The 16784-nt window shown below is 42.2% G+C and overlaps 1 long non-coding RNA gene across 1 annotated transcript in view; it reads left to right on the forward strand.

Annotated features, from left to right (window-relative positions):
• Nucleotides 1–82: 82 nt before the first annotated feature.
• The window catches only part of LOC131382572 (uncharacterized), a 37886-nt gene continuing 21184 nt past the window's right edge, over nucleotides 83–16784 (forward strand). The window contains exons 1-2 of the long non-coding RNA XR_009212142.1: nucleotides 83–223; nucleotides 6918–7036. This is a non-coding gene — a long non-coding RNA (uncharacterized LOC131382572). The remainder of the gene's footprint in view (nucleotides 224–6917; nucleotides 7037–16784) is intronic.

Raw genomic sequence — 16784 nt, forward strand, 5'->3', positions numbered from 1 at the left:
GCGTGAAGTGCGTCGCGGCCACGCTTCCTGGAAGAGCTGCATTGCGGTGCTCGCTGCTGGGGCGTTGGCTTTCATCAGCAGTGTGAGTCTAGCGTCAGCCGTTTTTTCCCGGGTTATCCTGGGTCCCGGGTTACTCCACCAGCCCGACCTTAACCCACTCGCGTCCACAGCACGAGCCCCAGCGGCCTTGCGCGGTGCTTGCTCTCTATTAGCGGCTGACTAGGTAAATCCTAAGTTGTGTTTTTTTTTTTCCTACGGTCCAGCTTGATGTGTCCTTACGGTACACATATTTTTTTTTTTTTTTGAGACGGAGTCTCGCTCTGTCGCCCAGGCTGGAGTGCAGTGGCGCAATCTCGGCTCACTGCAAGCTCCGCCTCCCGGGTTCACGCCATTCTCCTGTCTCAGCCTCCCAAGTAGCTGGGACTACAGGCGCCTGCTACCACGCCCGGCTAATTTTTTGTATTTTTAGTAGAGACGGGGATTCACCGTGTTAGCCAGGATGATCTCGATCTCCTGACCTCGTGATCCACCCGCCTCGGCCTCCCAAAGTGCTGGGATTACAGGCGTTAGCCACCGCGCCCGGCCCCTTACGGTACATACTTTTTGTATGTATATAATGTTGGTCGAAATGAAGCTTATGAGCAATACAATGTTATGGCCTAATTCAAACTAGTATCCCCACCCCAAACTTTGGCTTTGGCTGTCATTCACGGTAATGAATGCCGCTGTAATTGAGGCCATCCTTTGTCAAACGCTAGGTTTGGTTACGGGAGTGGTCATAATGTACACACAGCTCCCCACTTACCCACAAGGATGCATTCCAGGACCCCCCCCCCCCCGCCGGATGGCTGAAACCGTCAGTAGAGATGGGGTTTCACCGTATTGGCCGGGGTGGTCTTGAACTCCTGACCTCGCGATCCACCCGTCTCGGCCTCCCAAAGTGCTGGGATTACAGACGTGAGCCACCGCGCCCGGCCATATTTCCTTTTAGCAGTGGAGCATAACGGGATCTGAGGAACAATATAACTCAGGAATAGCTGTTAGAACATTAAGAGGTGTTAGAACTCTCAGTGCTTCTTAAACTTATTCAGTAACTGAAATCTCCTGTTAAGTTTTTTAGTAAATGAAATTTGTAACCCCAGAACCTCCAGATACTGATTCAGTGGGTCAGGGTTAGAGATCACACACCTCCATATATCTGACTGTAGGTGGTCCATACACACTACACATACCTTGCCTTAGCTTTAAGAGTCACTTTTAAATTCTGAACAGACTGAGTTGCGTTTGACTAGTTCTTCATCCCTAGGACTTCAGCCCATGCGTCATCTCCTTAGAGGCCTGTAGCGACCATCTAAGGCAATCCTGTCTATCTCATTCTCTATTTTCCTTTTTCACAATATCCTCTTCATTTGCTGCATAGCATTTGTATTAACATGTATATATTTACTCCTCGGTCTGTCTCCCTACACTGTATATCCCCTTACTACACCATAAGCTCCAAGTGGGTATAGTATAGCACCTAGTAAAGTGCTAAACACAGTACCTGCTCAATAAACAATTTTCAAAACAATAATTCATTCCAAAAAAACATAAAATCACATGTTGGCAAGTTCACCCCAACCACCAAATGTCTGAGTTGACAGTGTTTTCAGCAAAACACAGGAAATCAAGTAACACCTACAGTGGTTCCCCTTATCTAAGAAAATCTGGTTCAAAAAGAGATGTGTACCAGAAGGTAATCTGAGAGAGGCCACATTCAAATAACTTTCATTACAGTGTATTGTTACAATTGTCTACTCACCTGAGTTTGGGAGTTTGAGACCAGCCTGACCAACATGGAGAAACTCCGTCTCCACTAAAAATACAAAAATTAGTCCGGCGTGGTGGCGCAGGCCTGTAATCCTAGCTACTCAGGACGCTGAGGCAGGAGAATCGCTTGAACCCGGGAGGTGGAGGTTGCAGTGAGCCGAGGTCACACGACTGCACTCCAGCCTGGGCAACAGAGCAAGACTCCACCTCTAAAAAAAAAAAAAAAAGGAAAAACAGGCCGATAACAGCAAATCTGTGCAAAAATACATTTCAGCCAGAACTCTAAAACTCTAATTCCTGGTTACTAGGAGTGTAAAATGGCGTAACCCTTTTGGGAAAAGTTTAGTAGTTTATCATAATATGAAGCATATATGCACCACCTATGGCTCCACAATTCCAATTCCAGGTACTTATTGAAGATAATATGAAACTAAATTCACAAAAAGACTTGTACAGGAATGTTCATAGTACCTTTATTGATAACAGAACTAAAAGCAACAGGGTACCATCAATAGATTGAATAAACATACAGATATAGTCCCACAACAGAATAGTACTCCATAGCTAAGGAAGGAAAACTCTGCCACAACATTGATGAGTGACAAACATGGTGAGTGAAACAAGCCTATGCCAAAGAAGGCACAGTGTGCAGTTCCATTTGCAAGAAATTTTAGACAAAGCAAAAATAATGAATGGTGCAAAAAATCAGAACAGTGTTTGCCTGGGGGTACAGATTGAGAAGGCAGGTGAGGGACCTGGGAAGTGAAAGTAACGCTCTGTAATTTAACAGGTCTTAGGGTTTCACGGGGGTCTTAGTCAATGTGGGCAGCTATAACAGTATCATAGAGTGGTAGCTTACACAACAAATATTTATTTCTCACAGTTCTGGAGACTGGAAGTCAGAGATAATGGTCAGGTTCTTGTGAAGACTTTTCCTGGTTTATAGATAGCTACTTTCTCGTTGCATTCTCACATGGCGGGGGGTGGAAGAAGAGAGAAAGAAAGGACCAGCTCTCCTCTTTGTCGTAGGAACACTGATCCCAACGTGGGGCTTCAGCCTCCTGACCTAATTACCTCCCAGAAGCCCCTCCTCCAAATGCCATCACATTTGGGCTTCCACATATGAATTTGGAGGCACACAAACATTCCATCCATAGCAGCAGATCTGTGCCTTTTTCCTCCAAAAAAAAAAAAAAACCTCAACAAATATTGAACTCTAGTTAAATTATACAATTGTCGATGCATTTAGGAGGGAAATGTACAGGTATCTACAACTTACTTTGATTTTACAAAGGGCAGGTTCATGGTTAGAGGAATAGACTCGTGATAATGCAAATACAACAAAATGTTAAATGTAGACTTAGTTGTGGTGTAAGATGTTCATTGAATAATTCTTTCAATTTTTCTGTATGTTTAAAAATGTTTATAAGATGGAAAAAAGTCAATATATAGATCACCAAATCAAGTTTTAAAAATTTTGGTATAAATTGAATGTATATATAGCAGAAATTTTAAATTGCCCCTCAATTTAAAAATACATGAAATATTAATAACATCATTTGAGATAAGCTGAATTAATATTCCATTTATATTCTTGAATCTCTGCCTGAAGCAAGAAAAAGTTTAAGAAGATCTATGGAGAACCAAGGACTCCATAGCACCTGTCTTTTTGTTTTTTGTTACTTCATTTAGGTATTATGACAAAGTGGAAAGAGCTGTGTCTTTTGAAAAATGAAGCTGACACAGTGTTTGAAATTATGAAAGTGTCAGCAGTTCCCCAGGAAAAATCAAAGACTGGACCTAGATACAAACATAAAGAGTCCTTTAGACAGGAATATTTTAAGAGTTAAATGTGATGAGGTCAAATAAAGTTTTCTTCCCTCCTCAAACCCTTTTTGAAAAAACAAGATTTTAAGTACTATAAAAAAAGTTATTCCATTTTGTTTAGTTAAAAATGCAATAACCAGAATAGAGTGGTAAAGTTGACTCGAAAGATTTAGATATTACAGAATTAGTTGCCAGTGACTCTGTTATCAATTACAGTAAAGTTTCAATTGACTACTTCCTCCTGAAACTCACTGTTCCCTTTATTTCATGATCATTTTCTTAAAACAAAAACAAAAACCTTTCCTGAATCTGCCTAATGGACTTCTTCTCTTGCACTGTCCTGTATTAGAGAAGTCTAACTGCTCCAACACACATAGCCACCCTCTGGGCTGGCCACGTGCTGATTTCTGCCCAGGCCAGTCTCCACGGATCTGATGCAGGGCTGTGTTTCACATAGTAAGTCTCCGCGGATCTGGCACAGGGCCGTGTTCTTTCCACACAGTCGTGCAGGGTTTCAGGCTCCCCGGGGTGCAGTGCTGCTACTGCGTGTTAAGGGTTCTTAGTATATTTCAGGAGAAAACAACCCAATTAAAAAATAAGCAAAAAGGCCGGGCGCGGTGGCTCACGCCTGTAATCCCAGCAGTTTGGGAGGCCGAGGCGGGGCGGATCACAAGGTCAGGAGATCCAGACCACCCTGGCTAACACGGTGAAACCCTGCTCTACTAAAAATACAAAAAATTAGCCGGGCGTGGTGGCAGGTGCCTGTAGTCCCAGCTACTGGGAAGGCCGAGGCAGGAGAATGGCATGAACCCGGGAGGCGGAGCTTGCAGTGAGCCGAGATCGTTTGCCACTGCACTGCAGCCTGGGCGACAGAGCGAGACTCCATCTCAAAAAATAATAATAATAATAAGCAAAAGATCTGAACAGACATTGCATAAAAGAAGATACACAGATGGCAAATAATCATATGAAAAGGTACTCACCATTACCTGTCACCAGGAGATTGCAAACTAAAACAACAATGAGATATTATTGCAAGCCTATTTGAATGTCTAAAGTCCAGAATACTACATCAAGTGCTGGCAAGGATGTGGAGCAACAGGAAGTCTCCTTCGTTGCTGGTGGGAATGCCAATGGTACAGCCACTGCGGAAGGCACGTTGGCAGTTTCTTACAAAGCTAAATGTAGTCCACCATACTCTCCAGCAATTGCACTCCTCGGTATTTAAACAACAGGAAGATTTACGCTCACACAAAATCTTACACACACATGTTTATAGTGGCTTTATTCACAATTGCCAAGACTTGGAGGCAACCAGGATGTCCTTTAGCAGATGAATGAATAAACAAACTGATAAACCCAAACAATGGAATATGCTAAAAGGAAATGAGCTCTCAAGCCGTGAAAAGACAGGGAGGAACCTCAGATTCACACTGCTATGTAAAAGAACCAGTCTGAAAAAATACACACTGTATGATTCCAACTAGGACATTCTGGAAAAGGCAAAACTATAGAGACAGTAAAAAGATCAGTGACTGCCAGGTCTTTATGGGACTGAGGGAGGGTGAGAGAGAGGGAAGAATAGGTGGAGCCCAGGGAATTTTTAGTGCAGGTGAAACCATTCTGGTGATGCTGCAGTGGTGGATGCATGCCATTATGCATTTGTCAAAGCCTGAAGAACTATACAGAGTGAACCCCAGTGTAAACTGTGGACTGTAGTTAATAATAGTGTATCAATATTGGTTCATCAATTGCAACAAATGTTCGCTAGTACTATATTAATAGGGAAAACGGTGCAGGAAGGATGTGTAAAAGGTTATGGTACCTCTTTACTTTCTACTCAATGTTTCTGAAAAGCTAACACTACCCTAAAAATAAAGTCTATTAGTAAAAATCAGAAATAAAATATAAGATCCTAGGAGAGGGAGAGAAACTAGAGTCATCTCACTGCTTCCTTTATGCTCTGTCTGAAGCGACGCCCAGCACCATCAGGCTCCTGCACTCTTTCCCTCCACTACCAATCTTTTTTTTTTTTTTTTTTTTTGAGATGGAATTTCGCTCTTGTTGCCCAGGCTGGAGTGCAATGGCACAATCTCGGCTCACTGCAACCTCTGCCTCCCAGGTTCAATTGATTCTCCTGCCTCAGCCTCCCAAATAGCTGGGATTACAGGCATGCGCTACAACACCCGGCTAATTTTTGTATTTTTAGTAGAGACGGGGTTTCTCCATGTTGGTCAGGCTAGTCTCAAACTCCCGAACTCAAGCGATCCGCCCACCTTGGCCTCCCAAAGTGCTGGGATTACAGGCGTGGGCCACCGCGGCCGGCCCCAGTCAATCCTTTTGTCAAGATGCTGAGAAGCCCAGTGCCTTTCCCAAGACAAAGCCATTGACAGAGTCCAGTTTGACCACAAACCTTGTTATAACACGTTGACTTATTTAAACAAGGTAAGGGGTTCTAGCTTCTTCACTACATCCCCTGGAGCTATATGATGAATTACGACTTATGATGGCATGCAGTCACTTTTTTACATTATTTGAGCTATGGAGGATGTTACATACTGAGCTGTGCCGCCCCCAAAATTCACATGTTGATGGCCTAACTCTAAGACCTCAGAATTTGACTGTATTTGGAGATAAGGTCTTTTCTGTTTTTGTTTGTTTTTGAGACGGGGTCTCACCCTGTCACACAGGCTGGATTGCAGCAGTGCTAACACAGATCACTGCAGCCTCAACCTCCTGGGGCTCAAGCGATCCTCCCACCTCAGCCTCCCCAGTAGCTGGGACCACAGACATGTGCCACCATGCCCAGCTAACGTTTTTTCTTTTTTTTTTTTCTTTTTTTTTTTTTTTTTTTGTAGAGACAGGGTTTGGCCACTGGAGATAAGGTCTTTAAAGAGGTTATTAAAATGAGAGGCTGGGCATGGTGGCTCACACCTGTAATCCCAGCACTTTGGGAGGCTAAGGCAGTTGGATCACCTGAGGTCAGGAGTTCAAGACCAGCCTGGCCAACATGGGGAAACCTCATCTATACTAAAAATACAAAAATTAGATGAGCATGGGGTTGTACCACCTGTAATCCCAGGTACTCGGGCGGCTGAGGCAGGAGAATTGTTTGAACCCAGGAGGTGGAAGTTGTGGTGAGCTGAGAGATCAGGCCACTGCACTCCAGCCTAGGTGACAGAGAGAGACTCCATCTCACAAAAAAAAAAAAAAAAAAAAAAAAAACTGAGGCCAGAGGTGTAGGCTACACTCCAACATGACTGGTGTTTTTATGGACACAGATGCACAGAAAGAAGGTGATGTGAAGACACCAGGAGAAGAGGCACAAATTAAAAAGAGAGGCTTCAGAAGAAACCAACCTTGCTGGCATCTTGATCTCAGATCTCCCACCTCCAGAACTGTGAGAGGATGAATCACTGTTGTTCAAGCTTCCCAGTCTGTGGTATTTTGTTATGGCGGCCCTCACAAACCCACATAGAAGGCACGCTTTCATTGCCTTTTTTTCCTTCCTGTTTCCTAAGAGAAATATTAACAGTACAAGCGAGTGTAATTTTTGGGCACACACAGAGTAATCTCATAGGAACATAAAATCAGGAAGTGTCCTGTCCTATTGCTGCAATGTAGAACTAATCTTTTAGGAAGAGAGCTTTGTGAGTACTCACGTGAGGGAAAGGGATCATAGTTTTGAAACTTCATTTTAATACTTATTTCTTAATCAGTTACATTTTACTGTCAAGTGGTTTTCTTTAAGGAGCTTAAGGACACAGTTTTTCCTGAGTTTATGCGTGCCTGAATATGCCTGTCTGTATACTTTAGTGGTGTGGGTGCATATAAATTTGGGCATCACTTTCTTTTCTTTATAATCTAGTTGAAAGATAAATACTCCATTACATCCTAGCACTCAGTGTTTCAGAGGGGAAATCTGATGCTACCTCAGATTGTCCCATCCTTGTCCCCTTGATGTGATTAAAGGATTCTTTCTCTGCAAGTGAGATTCAGTGACAAAGAGAATCTCAATGAAAAGTGACATTCTAAATCATTTTTTCCTGAGACTGCTTGATTCTTACTTCACTTCAGGGAAATGTTGTGTTCTTGTAATATGTTTTCTGTTTGATCTGTTGGAGTATCTGTTTAAGGTGACTACCCTTTTGTTAGCCTTTCTTTGTTCTTTTTATATTTTCTCAATTGTCTTACCTTAATTACACCTCTGTACTCACCTTGGTCAGCTCAAGTTTTTTAAATTTTTTTTGCACTTTATTAACTCTGTTTTTAACTACTGTGTTTCTTGCTATTTTAAATTTATTTTGTGATGTTATTTTGGTTCTCGATTTTTTCTTTAGTGGGACCGTCTTCTATCCTGTTTCATTCTGTTTTTAGGTTAGTTCACTGATTGAGAAGCGTTTTGCAGGGCTCGTGCCCTGAGAGCTTTCTGATTGCAGAGAGTGGCCATGGAGGCCTCCTGTCTCCAAGCCGCCTCCTCACCAGGCACCTCATCTGGCTTCTGCATGTGACCGCCACCTCTCGATGTATTTATCTTTCAGTGGCATATTTGTATAATTTCAATTTAGTAGATCCTTTAAAAAAATGTATGTTATAAAACTTTCAAAACTGAAGAGAATAGAATCTTGTCATGGCTTTTCTTGCACATTCAGAGCAAGCGGCTCTGCCTTCCGCCTCGCTCTCTGCTATGTGGCCGGGCTTCTCTCAGTGCCCTTGGTACATTTCCAGAGTCCCCTGTGCCCCATAGAACTCTCGCCTGTAAGCTGTGCTTTGCTTGTGTTTGCTTCAATGTAGACAAATGGCTAGGCCTCGTTCCAGCTGCCCCTTTGCAAAGGATATGGATTCTGTTTTCTCCTCAGAAGTCTGACCCAGGGCCCTATCCAGGGCACGGTGACAGTGGGGACAACCCTGGGTCTCAGGCTTTTCCTCCAGGGCCCCAGCTAGCGTCCCTCTGGCCCGCGCTCTGCATCTCGCTGGAGAGGTCTCTGCTCTTGGATTATGTTTCGACTTTGCCTGAGCTTCCAGCTCAACCCCTCAGACAACATTTCTCCAAAGCAGGAAGGATTTGTGGAAATTCTCAACATTTTATTCACTCTATTTTGGGGGCTTAGGGTCCATGATAGGGAGTTATGCCAAGTCATGGCAGAGTGTTCTTTTTCTGTTTTCTTATTTCATTATGGCAGCATGAAGTTGTACACGTTTCCGTATTGGCTTCTTGCTCTTGCTCTTTTTGCTGCTGTCAATAATTATTGTTGATTACATCAGATGTTGGAGGAGGTGAATTCTGGGGTGCCTGTTTTACTTCACAGCCATTGCTATTTTAATAAGAAGATGGGGCTGGCTAACATGGTGAAACCCCATCTCTACTAAAAAATACAAAAAATTAGCTGGGCGTGGTGGTGGGTGCCTGTAGTCCCAGCTACTCGGGAGGCTGAGGCAGGAGAATGGCGTGAACCTGGGAGGCGGAGCTTGCAGTGCGCCGAGATGGCGCCACTGGACGCCCAGCCTGGGCGACAGAGCGAGACTCCATCTCAAACAAAAACAAAAACAAACAAACAAAAAAGAAGATGGGGAATTAAAATATCATGCCCTGCCATCTTGTGATCCTTTTAACTCAGAAGTCCTTTTTAACTGGAAAACACAGAGATGTCTCTATTATTTCAAGAAGCTATTAGATATGTCCTGTTTTTTATGCCATTCACTTCCCCTGAATTGCTCTCAGACCTACCTGTGCTCATTGGTGCAGTGGGAGTGATCTAACCTTTAAGGGGATAGCTGTTCCAGCCTACCGAGATGACCCCACTAAACACAGGGTAATGCTAGCCGGGAGAGAAACCAAAACAGTAGAAAAATGAAGGAGCCAGCAGGATTGTTGTAAAGAGTTCAGTTGCCTACTGTTACAGACAGAAATGGAAGCAAGTGAGGAAAATACATATAGATGCTTTTGAACCAAGCTTCCTAACTCCCAGGACAGACATTTTTTTCCCCCATTTTATCTGTGTGCTTTCTGCCATCCCGTACTGGCCCCTGGATGGTTACTTTCTATCTGTTTTTAGAAATGGGAAATTTAATACCTAGTCCTCAGGTTAGTTCAGTTCAGTCTAAGAATTGAGTATCAATGAAGGACATAATTGATTCACTGTACGAAAGACCACCCAGCTGCAATGCCCAGTTCTCTCAGTTATAACTGGGATTAAGTGGATTTTCATATCTCCTCCCTTTTTATTGTTCATAAAGCTTCCCACCTAAGACTGACAGTGCTGTCAAGAGCTCTGTTGAGGCCGGGCGCAGTGGTGCAGTTATCCCGGTTATCTTAGAGCTTTGGGAGGCTGAGGCAGGAGGATCAGTTGAGGCCAGGAGTTAGAGACCAGCCTAGGCAACATAGTGAGACCCTGTCTCTACAAATAAAATAAAATAAAAATAAAACCTAGCGGGGCGTGGTGACATGCTCCTGTGTCCTAGCTACTGAGGAGGTTGAAGTGGGAGGATCTCTCGGGCCCAGGAGTTCAAGGCTATGGTGAACTATGATTCTAGCCTGGGTGACAGAGCAAGGCCCTGTCTCTCTGTTAAAAAACAAAAACAAATCAACAAACAAACAGAAAACAGCTCTGTCCAAGGGGTTGGGAGATCCTCGATGAAGGAAGAGAAGATAATTGGTTGGGTCTGGAGTGTACCAGGACTTCAGGTTCTAGCCATGGTGGAGAAACTGGAGCAAGACCTGTACTCCCAATATCAAAAATGAGAAAACTGGACAAAATATGTGAAACAACCCTTTCAGACACTGGGAAACAGGAAATACAAGACTATGATTCATAAGGGGAGGGTAAAAAAATAGAGTGAGTCTATCACCCCAGAATTCTGCTTGAAAGGCAGTTTTCAAACCAAAGCCACAAGGTAAGGGGAAAAGATTATATGCAGAGAATGGTAATTATTAGTGACCAGGAAGATAGATGGGTGGAATTTCTAGGGCATACTAGCATAGAGGAGGGTGCTAAATGGAAAAAGAGCTCTAGAAATCTGCAAAGAGCTCCCATTGAGTCTATTGAGGAAAACCAATAGTGCCTATGTAAGATGCAGCACCATGAGGCTGGGCTAACAATGACTGGGAGCTGTAAGATGAACCATTCGCAGAGGACACAAGGGCTGGGAGACTATGAGTTCTAACCAGTGAGGTGGAGAGTCCTCCTTGACTGTATGGGACATTCAGTAGAAACCTCAGGAGGGTGGCATCTTAGTAACAGGGCTAAATTAGCCATAGTGTAAAGACTTACACAAAAAAAGGAAGGAAAAAAATTAAAGCTACATACTTGAAATTAAAAATTATGTTTGACATCTACTCAAAATCACAAAACATGCAAGAAAGCAGAAAAATGTAGACTTGTAACCAGGAGAAAAATCAGTCAACAGAGGCAGATGCAGAAATAGCAGAGAGGACAGACTTAAGTGAATGACTTTAAAAATCATTTGTAAAAATAAGCCCAAGGATTTAAAGAAAATTAAACATAATGAAAAAATCAATAGAAAATGTTTTAACAAGAACCAAACAGAACTTCTAGAGCTGAAAAACATATCTAGAATGAAAAATTTCCACTATAGGTATAACATCCAATGAGAACTTCAGAAGAAAAGATCAGTAAATTTGAACACAGCAATAGAAACTATGATAGTAGAAGCACAGAGAGAAAAGGAGATTGAAAATGAGCCCAACATTAGTGAACTGTGGGCAGAAATATATTGGCAAATTTCAACAAATACCTTTATGGAGAAAAAAGCCTCAATCTATAGCATTGGCCAATTTTCATCATGTAAATATTCCCACTGTGGCTGATTTCAAGGTGCCAGCGTGACATCAATGAATACAAAATTTTCCAAATTTGACCAATTATAAACTGACATATCCAATAAGCTCAAAAAACCTAAATAAAAGACACAGTAGAAAAAGATAAACTTAAAAAGCCAAATTTTAAAAAGTCAAATTTTAAAAAGTACACATATGTACAGAGGACTAAAGATAAAACCAAGAGCAGATATATCATGGGAAGCAATTAAGGGCAGAATCACCTCTTTAAACCACTAGTTGGGGTGGGGAGTGAGAGGGGGGAGTATGAACCTCGAATTCCATATCCATTGGGAATGTTCTTCAAAACCAAGGAATTATACTTTCTACATCAGAAAGCTAGAAAAAATGAGAATATTAACACCAAAGTAAGTAGAAAGAAGCAAAAAGTAAAGATAGACTTAATAAAACAAGGGTCAGCAAATCACAACTTTCAGGCAAAAATATGGCTTCACACCTGTTTTTGTGAATATTTGTATTTGAAAATTGTCCCACTCATTCATTTACTTATTGTTGTTTAGTGCTGCCTTACAAATCATATGGCCAGCAAACCTAAAATATGTATTAGTTATTTACAGAAAATTCGCTACCCCTAGAAACAGACAACAGAGATAAATCAATACAACTAAAAGGAGGATTCTTCGAAAAATCAATCTCGATAAATCTATTGCTAAACTGATCAGAAAAAAAGAAAAAAAATAGAAATTTCCAATATTAGGAGTGAAAGAAAAGACAGTGCTACCAGTCCTACAAACACTAAATGGGTAATAACAGTACGAACAAATTTATGCCATTAAATTTGATAACTTAGAAGCAATGAAAAAATTGTACAACAAAAATTGTTGATAGAAAATCTGAATAGTTCTATATGTATTAAAGAAATTGAATTCATAATTTCCTTCTTACAGCAAAACTCCCAGGCCCAAATGTCTTCACTGGTGAATTTTATCAAACATTTAAAAAAGCAGTAATAATTGTAATATAACATAACCTCTCTCAGAATATAAAAAGAACCCTTTCCAACTCAATTTTTGAAGCCAGCATCATGCTGATACCAAAACTAGACAAATACTTTACAGAAAACTTTACACCAATATTCTTCATGAATCTAGATGCAAAAATCTTTAACAAGATATTAACAAATAGAATCCATCTATGTATAAAAAGGACAATATATTATAATCAGGTGGAATATTTCTTAGAAGTGCCAGGTTGTCTTAATATTTGAAAAACCAAGGCAACTCCTCATATTAATAGGAGGGGGAAATGTTTTTTTCTCCCTTAGGACTGGAAGAAAAAGTGCACTTGACAAAATTTAGCCACATTTATTACAAAAACTTTTATCAAAGCAGGAATAAAAAGTAACTCTCAAGCTTATAGAGGGCACTTTTAAAAATGTGCAACTAACATCATACCTAATGGGAAAAGACTGAACTTATTTTCTCTAAGAACAGGAACAGAGCTGATGCTGGTACAATTATATATCTGTATGGGAAAAAGAAAAAAACTTTAGTATTTCCAACATATCATACACAAAAGTTAACATGAAAAAGATCATGGATGAAAATGCAAAAAGTAAAACTATAAAACTTCTAGGAAAAATGTAGGAGAAAATTTTTGTGATCTCAATGTAGGCAAACATTTCTGAGGTAACAAATCTATAATTTTTTTTTTTTTTTTTGAGACGGAGTCTCGCTCTGTCACCCAGGCTGAAGTGCAGTGGCACAATCTCGACTCACTGCAAGCTCCGCCTCTCGGGTTCACGCCATTCTCCTGCCTCAGCCTCCCGAGTAGCTGGGACTACAGGTGCCCGCTACTATGCCCGGCTAATTTTTTTGTATTTTTTTTAGTAGAGACAGGTTTCACTGTGTTAGCCAGGATGGTCTCGATCTCCTGACCTCATGATCCGCCCGCCTTGGCCTCCCAAAGTGCTGGGATTACAGGCGTAAGCCACTGCGCCTGGCCCACAAATCTGTAACTTTAAAAAATGATAAATTAGACTATCAAAATTTAAAATGTTTGCTCCCCAAAGGATACTATTAATAATATAAAAAGGCAAGTCACAAACTGGGAAAAAAATAACTATATATATGTGACAAGATACTTTTATAGAGCATCATATATAAAGAAATCTTATGATTCAATAATTAGAAGATAAATAATCCAATTTTATAAAGTGAGAGAAGCAAATGAATCAAACAGACTTTAACCAAAGAATATATACAAATAGCCAATAGCCACATGCAAAGATGCTCAGCATTATTAGCAGGAAAATGCAAATTAAACTCATCATGAGTCACCTCCACACACCCACTAGAATCAATGATGTTCAAAAGGGTGATCATACCAGATATTGACAAAGACATGGCTCAGCCAGAGCTCTCACTGATTGCCGTGGGAATAGAAAATGGTATAACTGGCCAGGCGCGGTGGCTCACGCCTGTAATCCCAGCACTTTGGGAGGCCGAGGCAGGTGGATCACTTGAGGTCAGGAGTTCAAGACGAGCCTGGCCAACATGATGAAACCCCGTCTCTACCAAAAATACAAAAATTAGCCAGGCATGGTGGCAGGCACCTGCAATCCCAGCTACTCGGGAGGCTGAGGCAGGAGAATTGCTTGAACCCGGGAGGTGGAGGTTGCAGTGAGGTGAGATCGTGCCACTGCACTCCAGCCTGGGCAACAGAGCAAGACTCTGTCTCAAAAAAAGAAAAGAAAAGAAAATGGTATAACTATTCTAGGAAATAGTTTGGCTGTTTTTTTTTTTTTTTTATAGTTAAACATCTACTTACTCTACCAGTAATTTGCTTCTAGGTATTTACCAAGAGAAATGAGAGCATTTGTACACATTTGTTATACACATTTGCTCATAGCAATCTTAATAGTCAAAAACTGGAAGCAACCCAGGTGCCCATCAGCAGGAGACTGAGTCAATAAATTGCGGTATATTCATACAAGAGAATAGTACTGAGAAGGAAAAATGAATAAGATACTGTTAGATTTAACAAAATGAATAGATCTCAAAAGTGTTATGTTAAATGGAAAAAGCAAGTATTTACGTAGACACAAAAGAGTACATGCTATATAATTCCTTTTAGATGAAATTTTTAAAAGTCAGAACGGATCTTTGCTGACATAAAGCAGATCAGTGGTTGCCTGGACAAGAGCTGGGGTGAGCTTGCCTGTAAATAGGCACAAGGGTGCTTTGGGAGGTGATGGAAATCTACATCCTGTGTTGAGGTTGACTGGGTGTATACATTCGCCAAAACTCCTTGAACTAATAGAAAGGTGCAGTTTGTTGAATAAAAACTACACCTCAATGCAGTTTTTTAGAAGAGTTTATGTGTATTTATTTTCTCCTGTTTGAGCTTTGAAAGAACATTCCAAAGTTTTTCTATTAGAAAACATTTAGAAGTGCTCAAAGTAGCAAAAGGTTTGCCTAGTTTTATCGGAAGTATGGAGAAAAGACACAAGATGGCGGTGTTACTCAGAGAAAGCAAAAGTGTATGGCGTCTTTCTCAATAAAGTCTCATTTCACCTGGCAGTTCTTCACCTCATTGACACGATTGTCCTCAGCACTTTCTTCTCCAGGTGCTTATGGGAGTCTTCTCTAATATACTTAATTACTGTCTACACTCAATAACTACGTCACAGATCCTTTAAATATCTCAAGAGCTTTGAAATAGAGCTTTTGTTTTTCTGTTGTTGTTGCAAATAAAAGTGAAAAATGTAAATAGTTTGCAATCTAGTAATCTATTTCGTTGTTAGGGAGACTCATGTCTACTACAGTTTGTTACTCCGTAATGGAAGCCCCTGAAAAGTCGCCTTACCTCTAGGAAGAACGCTTTGCTTCCCAGAGAATCTGATTCGCATTTCAGGCAGTCAGCCACTGGAGGGCAGTGCAGAAGCGTGAATGCCCTCATCTGCTCGGGAGGCGGGAAACCCTGCAGCAACTGCGTCTCCTAAGGGAGCCTAGGACCAGGTTGTTAGCAGAGGGGAAAGGAAAATGAATCCGTTCTGGAAACCGTCCGTTTGATTCAGAATGTTTTGTGTAAGAGAGTAGTTCTTGGGCCTGGCACAGTGGCTCACGCCTGTAATCCCAGCACTTTGGGAAGCCAAGGCAAGCAGATCACTTGAGGTGAGGAGTTCGAGACCAGCCTTGCCAACGTGGTGAAATCCCTTCTCTACTAAAAATACAAAAATTAGCGGGGTGTGGTTGCGTGTGCCTGTAATCCCAGCTACCCAGGAAGCTGAGGCAAGAGAATCGCTGGAACCCGGGAGGTGGAGGCTGCAGTGAGCCGAGATCGTGCTACTGCACTCCAGCCTGGGCGACAGAGCAAGACTGTCTTTAAAATATATATATATATATATTTCTTGGTAATTACAATGTTGTGTCCATCAAACGAACTCTAGAACTCTACAGATAACTGTGGACTCTAGCCTCCATGTACAGAGCAGCTAAGTGCAGACTGGAGAGAGGGCAGGCAGGGGCTGCCCGAGGGTGGGGTCCTGCAGGAGGAGGAGGCGCCGGGTGAACCTCCCATTTCCACGACTTGTGCTCTTGGGGCAGCCCCTGGTCTGTGCCACGTGGATGGTGAAAGCTCAGGTGGAGAACATCCCACTGCCTTGAAGAACCAGAGGACGAAGTTTAGGACAACCACAGTCACTGGCCGGGGGGGCTGTGTGGGGCGGGTATGGGGGAGTGACAAACAGAAGAGCCCGGAGACAGGGAACCTCAGACCGTGAGTAAAGACTGACTTCCTAGCTGGGCCATCCATGGACCTGACAGGCTTCCCTCGCTAAGGCCCAACCCTGCAGCCCTGATGGCCCCACTGCCCCACCCAGGTTCCCCGAGCTGTGGGGAGATGAGCGGAAGCTGGAAGAGGGCAACCCTGAGCTTACAGCCTGGTTCTGCTCCCAACCACTCCTAATGTCTTGAGCTTGTTACCAAAGGTCCCTGAGCTTTAGTTTGTTTTCCAGAGAAAAGACGAAACCAGATCTCTCTCCTAGGGCTGCTTTTGAGGACTACCAGGGATAACGTGTGCAAAGCGCCTGACACAGAGAGCTTCACTCTCTCATTAATTTGCTTCCCACCTCTTGTTTGTGGTTTCCCTGGAATCCTGTGACTAACTCCGTTTCTGAGATCAGTTCTAGTGGCAACCATCCAAGTCAGCTGGGCCTCCGTTCCTGATCTTACCCGTAAACGCAGTGAGTTTGCTTCTCACAAGCTTTGGTTATCTTGTCTGCCTCCCTTTTTGAAATCCAGGTTTGAAGACTATTCGGCCACGCTTTTGCAGTGAGCACCAGCTTGCT

Source organism: Hylobates moloch, unplaced genomic scaffold (assembly GCF_009828535.3).
Source record: "Hylobates moloch isolate HMO894 unplaced genomic scaffold, HMol_V3 SCAFFOLD_66, whole genome shotgun sequence".
In the NCBI taxonomy this organism is placed as follows: Eukaryota; Metazoa; Chordata; class Mammalia; order Primates; family Hylobatidae; genus Hylobates; species Hylobates moloch.